General features: G+C 41.5%; 1 protein-coding gene across 2 annotated transcripts in view; it reads right to left on the bottom strand.

Annotated features, from left to right (window-relative positions):
• Window positions 1-6,475: 6,475 nt before the first annotated feature.
• LOC136881314 (golgin subfamily A member 6C) overlaps window positions 6,476-16,410 on the bottom strand; it is a 131,416-nt gene continuing 121,481 nt past the window's right edge. Inside the window, exon 11 of one of the 2 annotated variants that reach the window (XM_067154123.2) lies at window positions 6,476-7,979. The gene's annotated coding sequence lies outside the window, so the exon portion shown is untranslated. The remainder of the gene's footprint in view (window positions 7,980-16,410) is intronic. The other variant, XM_067154124.2, reaches the window with a different exon arrangement.

Below are 16,410 nucleotides of genomic sequence, written 5' to 3'. Positions count from 1 at the left end.
AATGCTATACTTTCCGCATTCATGCAATCCGGACTTACATCCATATTTTGCATCGCTTGTTTCCACTTGTCCTTTTCATGATTGCTTCTCCGTAGCTCGTCGATGTATCTCATATTTTCTCGGTGTCGTTCTTCCATGGTATCTCCGAAGTTCCGATGATTTTGAATGTAATACTTCTCGTGGATAGAGAGTTCAGCAGTATTAAATTTTTTCCCGTCTTCTCTTGCCCTCAACAGGTTATACGAAAAGAAAAAGAAGAAAGCCATCCCTTTGGGTTCCGCGGCAGACCCTCTGCGCGGAACAAATGGCGTACAGTCTGGTCACACAAAATTCACTGCCAATTACAATAGACCTAAAATGTCACAATATTAAGACGGTTCACGACCAAAGAAACAATCCAAATAAGGTAAACACAAGTTCAAATTACACCAGCACTCTTAGCAATGAACACTGAGCATGTCTCGTCAAGCAGACTAATGCCAGCTGCTCAGCGCTCCAAGCGCCTGAACTGGTAACTACGCCATGTTCACTCGTTTACATGTGTGACTGGTCGAATGAGAAGGCGTATTAGCACACTCATAGTAGAGGGCGGTGCCTTGATTGACTTCGTTCTTTTCGTGCATTTTAGTATATAGTATGTATCACAATTTTTGCCGCACAGCACACACGCGCAATCTAGGTCTGGTTTATGAAATTGCTTGTTAATACACAGCTTGTAGTGAAAGCCGTGTACTGAAGGTTTGGCTGTTATATGCCTTTGCTTCTCTCTGGTCCAGGATTTCTCCACCATAGCTGTAGAATTCCATCTGTATTCCTTCTCTCTTATTTCGGTTCCTCAGAAGTTCTTGATATGGTCGTGTTGATGGTAGGTGGTGTTGAATTCTGATATCCTCTATGAAGTAAGTTTCTCCCATCATCTCGTATAGAAGTCGTGAGGGGGCTGTCTTCCCTATTCCCATTGCTCTTCTCATGTACACTGACTTTACCTTTTCAATTTTGGTTAATTCACCTATTTTTAATTTTTCCCAGAAGACCTGTATGCCATAGGTGATGATCGGGGGTATTGGACTTCTAAATAGTGCCATCGCCGTGTTGATAGACAGGTTCCTAACATTCTTTATGCAGTATATGTAATCAAATATACATGACAGGAAAATGGCCAAAGGGCATTAGTGAAATCATCTTAATCCCTATGGAAAAGAAAGCAAAAAATGTGAAAAACATAGGGCATTAAGCCTAATTTCACTCGCAGACAAAGTCTTACTCTGGACACTCAACTGAAGGATATATGGAAACTGAATAACTTTATAGGTGAAGAACAGTTTGGTTTCAGGAGAGGAGTTGGAGCAAGAGACGCCATTGGACTTCTGAGGGTGATAGGAGAGAGGTACATAGAGAAAAACAGGAAGGTTTATGCTGTATTTATTGACCTTGAGAAGGCTTTTGACTGTGTCAGATGGGACAAATTGATGACAATCCTGAAGAGACATGGAGTTGATTGGAGGGATAAAAGGCTAATAAAGAATTTGTATTTAAACCAGAGAGCAAGAATAGGAGATGAGTTGAGTGAAGAAACTGAATTAGGACGAGGTGTAAGACAGGGGTGCTCTTTATAACCAACATTGTTCAACATCTACCTAGAAGAAATAATCAATGAAAGTTTTAATGGAAAAGTGGAGTTTGTGTTGGAGGTAGGAGAGTAGAATGTATAAGGTTTGCAGATGATATGGTTGTGATGGGAGGAAGCGAACGTGAAATGATAAAAATGTTACATAAACTCAACATGAAACTACAAGAATATGGAATGAGAATTAATAAGAAAAAGACCAAATGTATGATAATTGGAGAAAAAGGTGGTTGTCATATTAGTATAGGGGGAGAAGGAATAGAGCAAGTCAGTAACTTTAAGAATTTGGGAAGTATGATCAGAGATGATATTATTACATGATAGAAATTGAGAAAAGGATTGCCATAGCAAAAGAAGGCTTTAAGAAAAAATCAAAATTACTTTGTGGACCCACTAAACAAAGATTTGTGGAAAAGACTTGCTAAGTGTTATATTTGGAGCATAGCGCTCTATGGCGCTGTGACTTGGACACTGAGAAAGGAAGATGAGAGAAGATTGGAGGCACTAGAGATGTGGGTATGGAGAAGAATAGAACAAGGGAAATGGGAAGACTGGCTAAGGAATGAGGAGGTGTTACGAAGAGTTGGAGAAGTACAAAGTATGTTGCAAATCATTAGGAGAAAAATGAACTGGATCAGACATTGTTTGGGGAGGGACTGTTTACTGAAAGAAGGAATAGAAGGGATGGTGAAAGGCAAACGAGGGAGAGGAAGGAAAAATATCAAATGTTGGACAATATCCAAGGAAATAAATATTCGACATGAAAAACTTGCCGCGGGACAGGCAACAGTGGAAGAGGTTCATCGCGATGGGAACAATGTCCACCCACTAACGCCTTTCTGATTAAAGACCCAACGAAGAAAGTGCCAGGTTTCGATCTTCCTCGACATGAGTGGTCAAAACTCAACCGTTTCAGAACAGGCCACGGCAGGTGCCGATATATGATGAAAAAGTGGGGATATTGTGAAAGTGCTGCGTGTGAGTGTGGTGCTGAGAAGCAGACATTGCTTCATGTTGTTAAGAGCTGTCCATTGTCAGCATTTAAGGACGGTTTACGGACTCTGCATGAATTGACACCAAGTGCAGTAGACTGGTTGTCGAAGCTGGACATTCTAGTTTAATTACCTCTATATTTTAATGTGTACGTTAATTGTATATTTTTACAGATTATGCTTGTAAATGCCATACGATAATAATAATAATCGCATGACAAGACATGCCATAAGGCAGAATACCTAGATCAGGGCCTCCCAGAGTGCATGAGCCTGGTGCATGCACTGTGCACGGTGCAAAATACAACTTCGCTTGGTTGAGCAGGATGCAGACCCCCACTCCTTGATTTGGAGCAATAGCGATGCTTCTCTCTTTCTCCACGCCTGTCTCGTTCACTGCCTCTGTCTCCCTCTTCCTCACCTGCTGCGTAGCGCTCCAAATCCGAGCCGAGTTGAGCCGGGTTGAGCCGAGTAGCCCAGAGACGAAGCGTTGGTCCGCGCCGAGCCGAGCGGGAATGATGCACTGTGCACAGGAACTCTGCGCCGCTGTTTGCACGCGTGAGATTTTGGGCGTTTGAGAGGCCCTAACCTAGATGATGATGATGTATATTGCCCTTATTGCTACGCTGTCCTTTCTTCTACGTGAAGTCTGCATGATGATGCTGTTGTTTGCAGTGTAAGCACTAGATATTTGAATGTGTTAACTCTCTCTAGTGGAGTGCCTGCAAACACAATTTTGTCGATGGCTGCTGCTTTTTTACCCTTCCTAAAAGTCATTTGCACAGTTTCACCTTGGTTTATAGTGACATCGTTTTCCCTGGCCCAATTCTAAAGCTTGTTAGTTGATTCTAGTACCGGTACTCCTGTCCTTACAGGAGACCCGATCATCATGGCATCTGCATACAGGATTTTAGTTGTATTCCAGTTCTCTTTAATGATTTTCATGATGTCTGATGCATAGTTGTTAAATAGTGTAGGACTGACAAGATTATTCGTTTGAATAATCCATTTCAATGTTTCCACGTTGTTATGTATACACATGTAGTTATACTTTAAGAGATCTTATTTTATCCTTGCAATCGGGTGGTCCTTTCCAGTCAACTCCTTTAAGTTTCTCGATAAGCTTCCTTCTGTCTACGAGGTCGAACGCTTTCCTGTAGTCTACAAATACCACATAATACTTTCCCCGGGGTCTAAAGGAGTCCTCTATTTGCTCTAAAAGCAGGAAATTGTTTCCAATGTACTCCTGCCTTTCCTGAATACAAATTGACATTCAGGTATTTGATTTTCGATAATTTCCAGTAGTCTTTCATTTAGAACGTTCGTGAACATCTTGAATGTATCTTTTTCCAATACCACTCCCCTGTATGAGCTTGTAATACCGGTACTTCCTTTCCCTTTATAGAGAATCTACATTGCTACTTTTCTCCAGCTTTCAGGTATATATCCTAATTCAGTGCATTTGTTCATTAGATCTACCCAGAAATCTTGCATAATATCCACAGATGCTTTCAGATGCTCGATGCAGATATTGTCTGGTCCCGCTGCCTTTTTATTTTTCCCTCCTTAATCACCCGCCTTCCTTCCTCCTTCGTTACTGGATCATACGCGTGAACCTGTTGTGTTATTAGATCCTATGCTTGACTTTTCTGTTGCTGGTTTAGAATTTTACTGAAGTGGTTTTCCCATACCTGGTACTTCTCCTGTAGTTGGTGGGTTCCCCTTCCTCAGAGCTATGAAATCGTTGTATGTCAGCACTTTTACCTCATATGGAGCAGGCTGTGTTCAGGCATTACGAATACTTGTGGACCACTCACTGGGAGCCCATATCGTTTTCCTTCGGTAGTTAGGTTCATTTGTGGAAGGCATTGAATCGGTAGGCATGAAGGAATGCCCTGGCGTTAGGTATGTTAGACAACAAAAAATCATGTTGCTGTTCAAGGGAACCCAGCTGCCAATATGATTAAAAAAATCAGTTTCCTATCATTCTCTGTGAATAAGTGATAGCTAACAGATTTAGTGCACTTTTGTCCAAAGCATGAGTTTTTACCCAAACTCCTCTTATTTTTCTGAAAACCTTTAGAATTTGTGTACTCCCTTCCCTCCCTTCTAGCTATTTTGTTGTTCAATTATGCAAAAAATGGCCTTTGTTTTCGCTTTCCTGTTTACCCTACGCACTCACTATCACTAACAATATTTATGCACCGTTGAGCATTACCACTGTACACTGCCCTGTGTTGTTGCTGCTGAAGGAATTTGTTGATTGAAGACTGTTTAAAGGTCGAGTTCAAGGTTACCATACAATCTGCTTCTGTTGCGAACTCACTAATTGTTTGAATGTCACTATTACTAGACACGAAACGGTCCAGTTCACGATCACTTATATTTGTACCTATTTCCACAGGCTCAAAAATAATGTCACTAATGCCAAAATGATCATTTTGTGGACCTGTAGTTCCACGTTCTCCAATTCGTTCATTATAAGCTTCCTCAAACTGTTCAAATTCAGATAGATTTGAACTTACTTCATCAGGATCAACAAGATCAACAATTTCACTATTTACCAATGGCTGATTTCGTGATTCTGGAGACGTACTCTCTTTAATGCAGAAATTAATGGCTCCTTCAAATGTGTGTAATGAGAGTTGAACAATACGACAAGAGAGGATGGTTGCCCAGTTGTACTTCCTCTTAAAACAATAATCACCACCACCACCACCAATACGACGAAACCGTGCTGACATAGTGGTACAGTTTGTAGTCACTGAAAAAAGACATAATTTATTTACAGCCTGCACAAGGTTCAAAATCACTGTTTCGAAGTTTTCTGTTATTTTAAAGCCAAGTAAAAGACTTCGCAAACTTCGTGTAAACTTATTCGTAATTATGAAATAAATATTGAAAAACAATAGAAAGCCAATATCTTGAAGCGTGGCTAAGCCTAAACATTATTTATAAAGTATAATCTAACTTCACTCTGTAATTAACTGTACACAGTAACATCTAAAACGTACAAAAATGAAAATATTAATATAACATAACCTCACAAGATTCTTACATGGCTTGACCTAAAAGCAAGGCACAAAATTAAGTTACATACTTTGATATAAAATAAATGTTTATTACCTTACCTCCAAATGTTGTTATGGATGACTTATTTGTAGACTGAAGTGGGAAAGGAATTATTCCTCCTCTGACTGTTACTATTCGACACAAATACGACAGTCCACGAGATATCTTAGTCTGAGATTGTGTTATAGACAGATGTTGTTAACATGAATATTACAAACAAAACACGGTAATTTGTACCTCTAGTTGTTGCTGAAGCATAATATGGGTACATACGTAATGATACATTGTAAATTACATTATCTGTAATTGTAACAAAGCTCCAACGAAGGATATAATGTACCCTATTTTCGTTCGTAAAACAGGCTACATGTATCGTCAAGATAGGACGTTATCCCTTATGACGGTAACGTCTGGAGAAGGTTTGCCCTTGACTCATACTTGAATTTTGTATTTTTCAGCTTATTATGGGACTAAAATGTCTGCCCCTTTGCCAGAAAGTGCATTTCACATCGCTAAATACGAACTCAATTTCGCAAAAAATGTAACGTTGGCCCTTTTGGCTATCAAGGGATGAATGGATGGTTGCATTTGGAAGAGGGCAAGTGACCAGCGAAGCATGCACATCTTCATGGCGTTCATGATTGATTGTCACAGTTTAGCACTCGTAGCCAGTCGGACAAGTGAGGATGTGGATTAATGAATATTTTATATTAATCCACTGATTAGGAAGACACAATACACAGAACGTACAGTAATGTAACAATTCAACAAGAGTTTGTAGCTTTTCCTTTTAATCAGTCTGATGAGGGTCATCGACATTACAAATTAAACCTGCCGTGTTAATGCCTTCTTCCAACACAAGCGTACAAAAGTAACAATGGCAACAGAAAGAAGTATCAAGTTTCAGAGCAGGATAGAAACATTAGAAGACACAACTGATGTGGATGAATGTTAACTACTGGTTCACAACTCACCATTCGGTAAGAGCATTGCAATCTTCCATAACTAGAAATTGGAGATGTAGAGCATATTTTATTTGGTTTTCAGTATCTCTACAAAAGTGCAAGGGTAAAACAAAAAGTAATGAACAATATATTTAGTACAAAATATTTCATGAGCAGGAAACACAAAAACATATGCAAAACAACTAAAATATTTCACCTATTTTTCAACAAACAAGCCATGCCTTGCAAGACAATGTGTGCCTCGTTCCAATAACTGCTTTCCCTGAAAGTATTGCCACCTGTGCACTTCTTCATCGGAACCAAAATGTTGATATCCAAGTCATTTCTCCAGTGGCCCAAATAGGCGGAGTCAGATGGTGGAAGGTCTGGACTGTATGGTGGATGACCAAGTACCTCCTCCTCAATTGTTGAATGAACAGAAGCTGCAATGGGAGGGGTGAGCATTGTGATGAAGTCTGACCTTATGGCACAAATTTCAGCCTATGCTACCACACGTTACTGCTCGCTTTGCCGAGACACAAGTAGTTATTTATCAAAAAAAATGTTATACATTTGTTTTGGATCTGCTCTTGAAGTATGCACAAAAAGGCAAATCTAAAGAAAATGTTCTCTCTGGGTGAAACCTCTATATGATATCTATTACAGTATATATGTTTTCAAAAATACTTATTTTAATAAGAAGGCAGTATAATATGGCCACCATTTACTATGCTTAGTTTTATGCTTCCTCTCAGTGGTTTTAGAAATACAGTATTCTGTAATAGCACTGCTTGATGAATCTATTATAATGCCACTCAATCCTCAATTGACTGAATTCTATATATAACATGCAAGAAAAGCACTGAAATAGGAGTTAAAGACTAGACAAAAACTTTATAAACGCTCACAGAAGTGCTTCTCTTTCAAGACAAGCTTCAAAGTAAATGGTGGGTAAGAGTTACATGCAATAAACTATATTATCTGACCTATTTTCAAAGTTACCACGTACAGTAGTTCTCCCGAGCTGCAAGTTAGCTTGTTGTAATATTTCGTAACAACTACCATGATGAATTAAAGTAAGATATATATATCACAAGGATCCCTCATTTATTTCATGTTTTAAAGTTCTTAGTTGGCACTAATCAGCCTTGCTTTGATCAAATTCTTCCTCCGTTCTTTCAAATCTTCTGTCAAATTAAAGATCATCCTTTCAATAAAATTCTCGATAGCCCTCGCTCTTATCTGAGTGATCATTTGCCGACACTGCGGGCAGTGTGGGTTATGCGTCCTCCACTGATTGATGCAAAACTCGCAGAAACTGTGAGAGCAGTTCAGTGTCGTAGGCTAGAAAAAATATCATAAAAAATTATAAATATCATGCATTTATTGAGTTACAAAAAACATTTCACTAGACACCACAGAAGTTGCCACCTCCCGGTCCCAATCGTAAATACAAGCTGAAGTTCAATCAGCCAGACAATACTGTTTATTACACTGACTGACAGAGGAAATGCAACACCAAGAAGGAGTGGTCAGAACTTTATGCCAATTGCAGGGTAGACTGACGTCACTGAGGTATGCTCATGATGTGAAATGCGCCGCTGTGCTGCGCACGTAGCGAACGATAAATGGGACACGGCGTTGGCGAATGGCCCACTTCGTACCGTGATTTCTCAGCCGACAGTCATTGTAGAACGTGTTGTCGTGTGCCACAGGACACGTGTATAGCTAAGAATGCCAGGCCGCCGTCAACGGAGGCATTTCCAGCAGACAGACGACTTTACGAGGGGTATGGTGATCGGGCTCAGAAGGGCAGGTTGGTCGCTTCGTCAAATCGCAGCCGATACCCATAGGGATGTGTCCACGGTGCAGCGCCTGTGGCGAAGATGGTAGGCGCAGGGACATGTGGCACGTGCGAGGGGTCTAGGCGCAGCCCGAGTGACGTCAGCACGCGAGGATCGGCGCATCTGCCGCCAAGCGGTGGCAGCCCTGCACGCCACGTCAACCGCCATTCTTCAGCATGTGCAAGACACCCTGGCTGTTCCAATATCGACCAGAACAATTTCCCGTCGATTGGTTGAAGGAGGCCTGCACTCCCGGCGTCCGCTCAGAAGACTACCATTGACACCACAGCATAGACGTGCACGCCTGGCATGGTGCCGGGCTAGAGCGACTTGGATGAGGGAATGGCGGAACGTCGTGTTCTCCGATGAGTCACGCTTCTGTTCTGTCAGTGATAGTCACCGCAGGCGAGTGTGGCGTCGGCGTGGAGAAAGGTCAAATCCGGCAGTAACTGTGGAGCGCCCTACCGCTAGACAACGCGGCATCATGGTTTGGGGCGCTAATGCGTATGATTCCACGTCACCTCTAGTGCGTATTCAAGGCACGTTAAATGCCCACCGCTACGTGCAGCATGTGCTGCGGCCGGTGGCACTCCCGTACCTTCAGGGGCTGCCCAATGCTCTGTTTCAGCAGGATAATGCCCGCCCACACACTGCTCGCATCTCCCAACAGGCTCTACGAGGTGTACAGATGCTTCCGTGGCCAGCGTACTCTCCGGATCTCTCACCAATCGAACACGTGTGGGATCTCATTGGACGCCGTTTGCAAACTCTGCCCCAGCCTCGTACGGACGACCAACTGTGGCAAATGGTTGACAGAGAATGGAGAACCATCCCTCAGGACACCATCCGCACTCTTATTGACTCTGTACCTCGACGTGTTTCTGCGTGCATCGCCGCTCGCGGTGGTCCTACATTCTACTGAGTCGATGCCATGCGCATTGTGTAACCTGCATATCGGTTTGAAATAAACATCAATTATTCATCTGTGCCGTCTCTGTTTTTTCCCCAACTTTCATCCCTTTCGAACCACTCCTCCTTGGTGTTGCATTGTCCCTGTCAGTCAGTGTACATATTCATTGTGTTTTCATGTCTCAGCCTGTTTTAACGGCTTTTTCAGAGCATTTGCTCTCAACATTATTCATGCTCAAGTAGAAAACTGTCAGGAGCTAAATACACTGCTGTGCAAAACTTTAGGACGAAACTAACTTTCGCATGTTATGTCACTGCCAAGTAATATAGCTCAATGAAACTTGAACCATACATAGGAAGAACTGCTACAGTACGCAACTGAAAGGAATATGCGATGAGACAAACAGAAATGACTCTTTTATACAGAGACATTAAATACTCATGATGGTCCCCTAGACACCACAAAAGAAGGGACATGGTACTTAAAAAGGGTGTGTAACCACTACAGACAGCTATGCATGCTCTGCAACGTGTTCCCATGCTGGCCACAAGATTGGTAAAGAGTTCTTATGGTTAGGCATTCCATTCCTCCACCAGCACGGTTGACAAGTGCTGGATGTTATTAATAATCTTGACCATGATGGACGGGATTGGATCCGTATTGACTTAGTAACAGTAAATATGTTGGAAGATAGTCCGCCTAGTCAATACTATTCATTTATTTACCTTTCACCTTAACATCTAGTACATGTTTCGAGAATATTATGCATTCTCTTCCTCAGCTAGTGGATTAAAATTCAGTATACAATAAGACCTGACTAAAATGCGGGGGCCCCCATTAAAAATTCAAAACAATGAGTATGACAATGTGACACTTAAAAATTTTGGATAGTACAAACATAGAATTAAAATCCCATTTTGTCAAGTACAAATTAAAAACACAATATAGTAATGTCTAATTAAATACAACGTCTTGTGATGATATGAATTCACAGTGTCCTTGAAGTTGCATTGCGTAGTTCAAAAATGTTGAGTTAGGAATGAATGAAATTGCATTAAAACTTGAAGTCCTGCCGATATCCACCTTTAATGGGTGTTAAAATGATGTCTATTTAAATTAAAATATTGGACACAGCGTTGTATAATGATGTGAATGTACGGTGTCCTAGGAATTATAATACTATCTTGCGTAGTTCAATTGGATTTGTACAAGAATAAATGAAGTTGCGTTAAAACTTGGAGTCCTGCCATTATCTTCGGTTGATAGATGTATTATGCAGCCAGGTTGAAAATAGATTAAAATGGTCTATAAAAAGGAAATGAAATAAAAATTAACAAAAGGCTCCGACATGAACAATTGAGAATACAACGGGGTAAAAATATTAAACCTTACCAGTGTGATGATGTAAATATTACGTGTGGCATGCATGTGTAGATAGATGTTGAGGCACCTGATGTTGTATGGCAACTGGTTACGGAATTACATTGGGTTGCGTGATGGATGGAAGGAGGGGTGGAAGGAACCGCCCCTGATACTACAGTCATACTTCCCCCCTTACACGCTTGACATCATTTGGCCTCTTACTAGGGTATTAGGTTACCAATTTAAACAACTGATTGTCTTCTGCAATGTGTTCATTTAGGCTGTTCTCATTATCAAATTTTTGCAATTTGTATATTTCTAATTTCTCTAGGGCATTCATTTGTTTGCCTTTGCTTAATGAATGTAATAAAGTCATATCACGTTCAATATTTGTGAAATGATGGTTGCTTTCATGCATGTGTTCACACATTGCAGAGTATCTAGAATGTTTTCGTGCATTGACATGCTCTTTATACCGTACCACCACACTTCTACCTGACTGTCCAACATATTTTTTCCCGCAATCTTGGCACGACAGTTTGTATACTCCTGATTTACTGAAACACCAACAGTAGGTTCAGTAAATCAGGAGTATACAAACTGTCGTGCCAAGATTGCGGAAAAAAATATGTCGCACAGTCGGGTAGAAGTTGTGGTGGTACGGTATAAAGAGCATGTCAATGCACGAGAACATTCTAGATACTCTGCAATGTGTGAACACATGCATGAAAGCAACCATCATTTCACAAATATTGAACGTGATATGACTTTATTACATTCATTAAGCAAAGGCAAACAAATGAATGCCCTAGAGAAATTAGAAATATACAAATTGCAAAAATTTGATAATGAGAACAGCCTAAATGAACACATTGCAGAAGACAATCAGTTGTTTAAATTGGTAACCTAATACCCTAGTAAGAGGCCAAATGATGTCAAGCGTGTAAGGGGGGAAGTATGACTGTAGTATCAGGGGCGGTTCCTTCCACCCCTCCTTCCATCCATCACGCAACCCAATGTAATTCCGTAACCAGTTGCCATACAACATCAGGTGCCTCAACATCTATCTACACATGCATGCCACACGTAATATTTACATCATCACACTGGTAAGGTTTAATATTTTTACCCCGTTGTATTCTCAATTGTTCATGTCGGAGCCTTTTGTTAATTTTTATTTCATTTCCTTTTTATAGACCATTTTAATCTATTTTCAACCTGGCTGCATAATACATCTATCAACCGAAGATAATGGCAGGACTCCAAGTTTTAACGCAACTTCATTTATTCTTGTACAAATCCAATTGAACTACGCAAGATAGTATTATAATTCCTAGGACACCGTACATTCACATCATTATACAACGCTGTGTCCAATATTTTAATTTAAATAGACATCATTTTAACACCCACTAACGGTGGATATCGGCAGGACTTCAAGTTTTAATGCAATTTTATTAATTCCTAACTCAACATTTTTGAACTACGCAAGGCAACTTCAAGGACACTGTGAATTCATATCATCACAAGACGTTGTATTTAATTAGACATTACTATATTGTGTTTTTAATTTGTACTTGACAAAATGGGATTTTAATTCTATGTTTGTACTATCCAAAATTTTTAAGTGTCACATTGTCATACTCATTGTTTTGAATTTTTAATGGGGGCCCCCGTATTTTAGTCAGGTCTTATTGTATACTGAATTTTAATCCACTAGCTGAGGAAGAGAATGCATAATATTCTCGAAACATGTACTAGATGTTAAGGTGAAAGGTAAATAAATGAATAGTATTGACTAGGCGGACTATCTTCCAACATATTTACCAAGTGCTGGATGGTCGTTGGTGCATGTGGACGTTCTGCAATACGTCTGCCCAACATGTTCCACACGTGCCCAGTTAGATTTAAGTCGGGGGAACGGGCAGGCCAGTCCATTCGCTGATAACCTCTCATTCCAAGAGTTCCTCCACCTGCACTGTTCGATGCGGTCGTGCATTGCCATCCATAGAAATGAAGTCAGGGCCGAATGCACCCCTGAAAAGACGAACATGCGTAAGGAGTACACTGTCATAATAACATTGACTGGTCACTGTACTCCCTTCAAAAATTTGGAGGTCAGTACGCCCATGGAATATTGTGCCTCCTCACACCATAACACTTGGACCACCAAAATGATCATGTTCGACGATATTCCTGGGTGAATTATGTGTTCCCACCTCCTGCCAGATGAGGGTACGTCAAGAATCACTACTCAGACTGAATCTGCTCTCATCTGAGAAGAGCATGCGACCCCACTCCTCGTCGGTTCAGACCTGACGCTCTTGGCACCATCGCAAACGGTGCTTCCGACGTGCAGGTGTCAACGGAACACAGCGTAATGGTTGTCGGGCAAACAGACCACCCCCATGCAGTCAATATGCCATTGTGGAGTGTTAGATTGGGTGCCTTGCAGTCCTCTTAAATGTGCTTGCAATTGCACCCACTATTTGATGTGAGTCTCTTCTTGACTGTTGCACAATGTGGGGGTCATTTGCTGCTGTAGTTGACCGTGGTCGAACCCCCTCCTCTCCTTCAGGCAGCAGTGCCTGTGATTCAGGATCCTTTCCATGGATATGAAACAGCAATACCAAACTCCTGGGCTGCATTCGTCACACTTCGTCCTTCTTCCAGTTTCCCGATCATTCTTTCCCGTGAGAAGTCATCCTAATGTTGTCTCCGGGCCACCACAGTGCACCACAACAGCTCACACTGCCTTCAAATGCTTCGTTTTGTGGGGCCAGACCTGTCTGGCACTATAGTGGTACTGACCTCAAAATTCCCGTGGGGAGACCTCTGGTAACATGTTACCGCACTTTCATTCATTTCCATCGAGTAGTTGATGTGTTATGTTGCTTTATCTATCTTGTCTTTAAGTTTTGCACAGCAGTGTATGTACATATATGAAACAGATACAGAGATGCCAACTATTATGATTAAATCGTAATAATTACAAATTACCCATCATAATTATGCCTTTACGAATGACACACCACAAATTACAATTTTTTGTTGATGTTTAAATGTAAGTGTATGAAGTGTTCAAAAAGATACACAAGGAATTCCATTTCAGCTTGAATTCTCAGAATATTCTTTTCGGACTTCTCAGTAATCATTTATATCCGGCCAGTTTTCCTGTCCCTTGTTTAAGAATATTTCGAGTTTTCATGCGCCGAACGGATTGTGTGCTTCCGGTATCGAAAAAACAGCCGCATGTGAAGTAGATCTTGCTGAGTTGTTGTCTTTGTTTGTCACATGATCAGACTTCCATGCAAGTTGAGTTCATTTGCCTTTGCTTTGGCGGCAAAGTGGTAGCGGTGGTGGCAAACTCTGCTTCATTGTGAATACTGTGTGCGTGACTGTGAAGAAGTATTTATTATGATTTTGGTTGCCAAATATACATATATTGCTCTTCTAGGGTATATGCTAATCGCATGTTATGAAATGCGAAATAATCGAGAGACTTGTTCTCAATCGCCTCTCTGCTTGCCTAAACACCCACAACATACTGCGACTGGAGCAATTTGGTTTCCGGTCGAAGCGCAGTGCCCCTCTAGTGCCGCTGCGCCTCGTGCAGTATGTCTGTAGATCATTCAATTTACGGCGTAGCATGCCAGCGGTATTTTTCGACATTGAAAAGGCCTTTGACACCGTCTGGCACGAACATTTAATAGCCATACTTCTGGACCTCAATGTAATTCCAAATTATTTAATCAAAATTATTACTTCCTATCTAACTCACAGGAAATTCTATCTTACGGTTGACGAAGAGAATTCCACCCCTCGGAGGCTCCGAGCCGGAGTCCCTCAGGGTGGAAAAATCTCTCCGATATTCTACGCCCTATATGTGAATGATTTATCCCAGTGGCAGGGAGTAGAAAACCAGCAGTACGCTGATGATATAGTTGTTTATGCCTCTGGAAGGAGAAACAGAGATACCATCACTGCTCTGCAAACTTGGATCTCTCTGTTCAAGAAGTGGTGCCTTCAGAACAGAATTAAAATAAATGCTGGCAAGACCCAAGCAATTATTTTTACTAGACGAAGGCCTAGCCTTGGTCATCTTCTTTTAAACGATACCCCCCCTGTCCTGGACCAATAAAATCAAGTATCTCGGCCTAACAATGGACAGAAGTCTTATCTGGAGAGCGAACATAGAACAGGCCCTGCAACAAACGTGGGCACGTGTAGCCAACCTGAAACCTCTGCTTTATAATAGATACATCTCAAACTCCATCAGGAGAAAGCTCTACTTAGCATGTATCAGGCCCATACTGCTCTACAGGTGCGAGGCCTGGGGCTATATTCCCAAGATTTCACTTTCCAAATTAGAAATTTTTAAATTAATAAAATACTGAGAAAAATGACAAGAGCCCCCATTCTGAGATCTAATAGGAAGATACGCACAGAAGTCCGTATTCCGACTATTAGGACTCAGATAAACAAGCTAACCAAGATGATCAAGGCTAGAATACTCCAAGCCCAGTCCACCGATCAGGGCATCTCGTTACTAAAGCGGGTCATTAGAACCAAGAAGCCTAATACTCGATAAAAGTACGAAGGCCCTTGGCTCTTATACGACCCGCCCTGAAAATATTTTCGGCCTTTTCCAAATTTTAAACCACCCATCCATTAAATACCTCTAAATTACACCTTGGAAAGCACCGTTTGTTAAGAAGGCTCCTTCCTCTTCACCGCCACTAAATCTTAGAAGCATATTTTTTCCAAATTATTGTAGCGAAGAGGGGGTTTTCTCCTCTGACTTGTAGGTACTCCACCTACAAGACAGATCGCTTTTTTTTTTTTTTTTTTTGCTAGGGGCTTTACGTCGCACCGACACAGATAGGTCTTATGGCGACGATGGGATAGGAAAGGCCTAGGAGTTGGAAGGAAGTGGCCGTGGCCTTAATTAAGGTACAGCCCCAGCATTTGCCTGGTGTGAAAATGGGAAACCACGGAAAACCATCTTCAGGGCTGCCGATAGTGGGATTCGAACCTACTATCTCCCGGATGCAAGCTCACAGCCGCGCGCCTCTACGCGCACGGCCAACTCGCCCGGTAAAACAGATCGCTTTTACCCCCGCCAGTGCAATGAATTGAGATTTTCCGACTCATTGGCTATTCCTAGGAAACAGATGAGTAAAAGGGCATAGTTTTCACCCTGAGACTCTCCAATTCTTCACCCCCCCCCCCACCCAACCCCCCCCCCCCACACACACACACAAAAGGTACCATGACCAGTGACACTAATAAGAAACGAAAAATAGTTCAAAAAATTTAGGGAGGAATACTCAAAAGAATGGCCGTATTTACTGCGTTCCTCAAAATCTCCTTTACATGTGTTTTGTAGTGTGTGTAGCTGCGATTTTTCAGTTGCACATGGTGGGAGAGACGACTGTCATGAACACGTGGTTAGCAAAATTCATACGGATACAGTTAAGCTGAGGCACACAAACAAGAATTTAACCATTTTCGCTAAATCCTCGGAAGATGAAAGCTCAGTTGTTGTTTACGACTTTTCCTGTTGAACACAACTTGCCTTTAGCCTCCAGAGACCATACAGGACATATGTCCAAGAAAATGTTTCGCGATTCGAAAATAGCCTTGAAGTACGGTTGTG

Source organism: Anabrus simplex, chromosome 9 (assembly GCF_040414725.1).
Source record: "Anabrus simplex isolate iqAnaSimp1 chromosome 9, ASM4041472v1, whole genome shotgun sequence".
Classification (NCBI taxonomy): Eukaryota; Metazoa; Arthropoda; class Insecta; order Orthoptera; family Tettigoniidae; genus Anabrus; species Anabrus simplex.
This window is presented reverse-complemented; position numbering and strand designations above follow the sequence as displayed.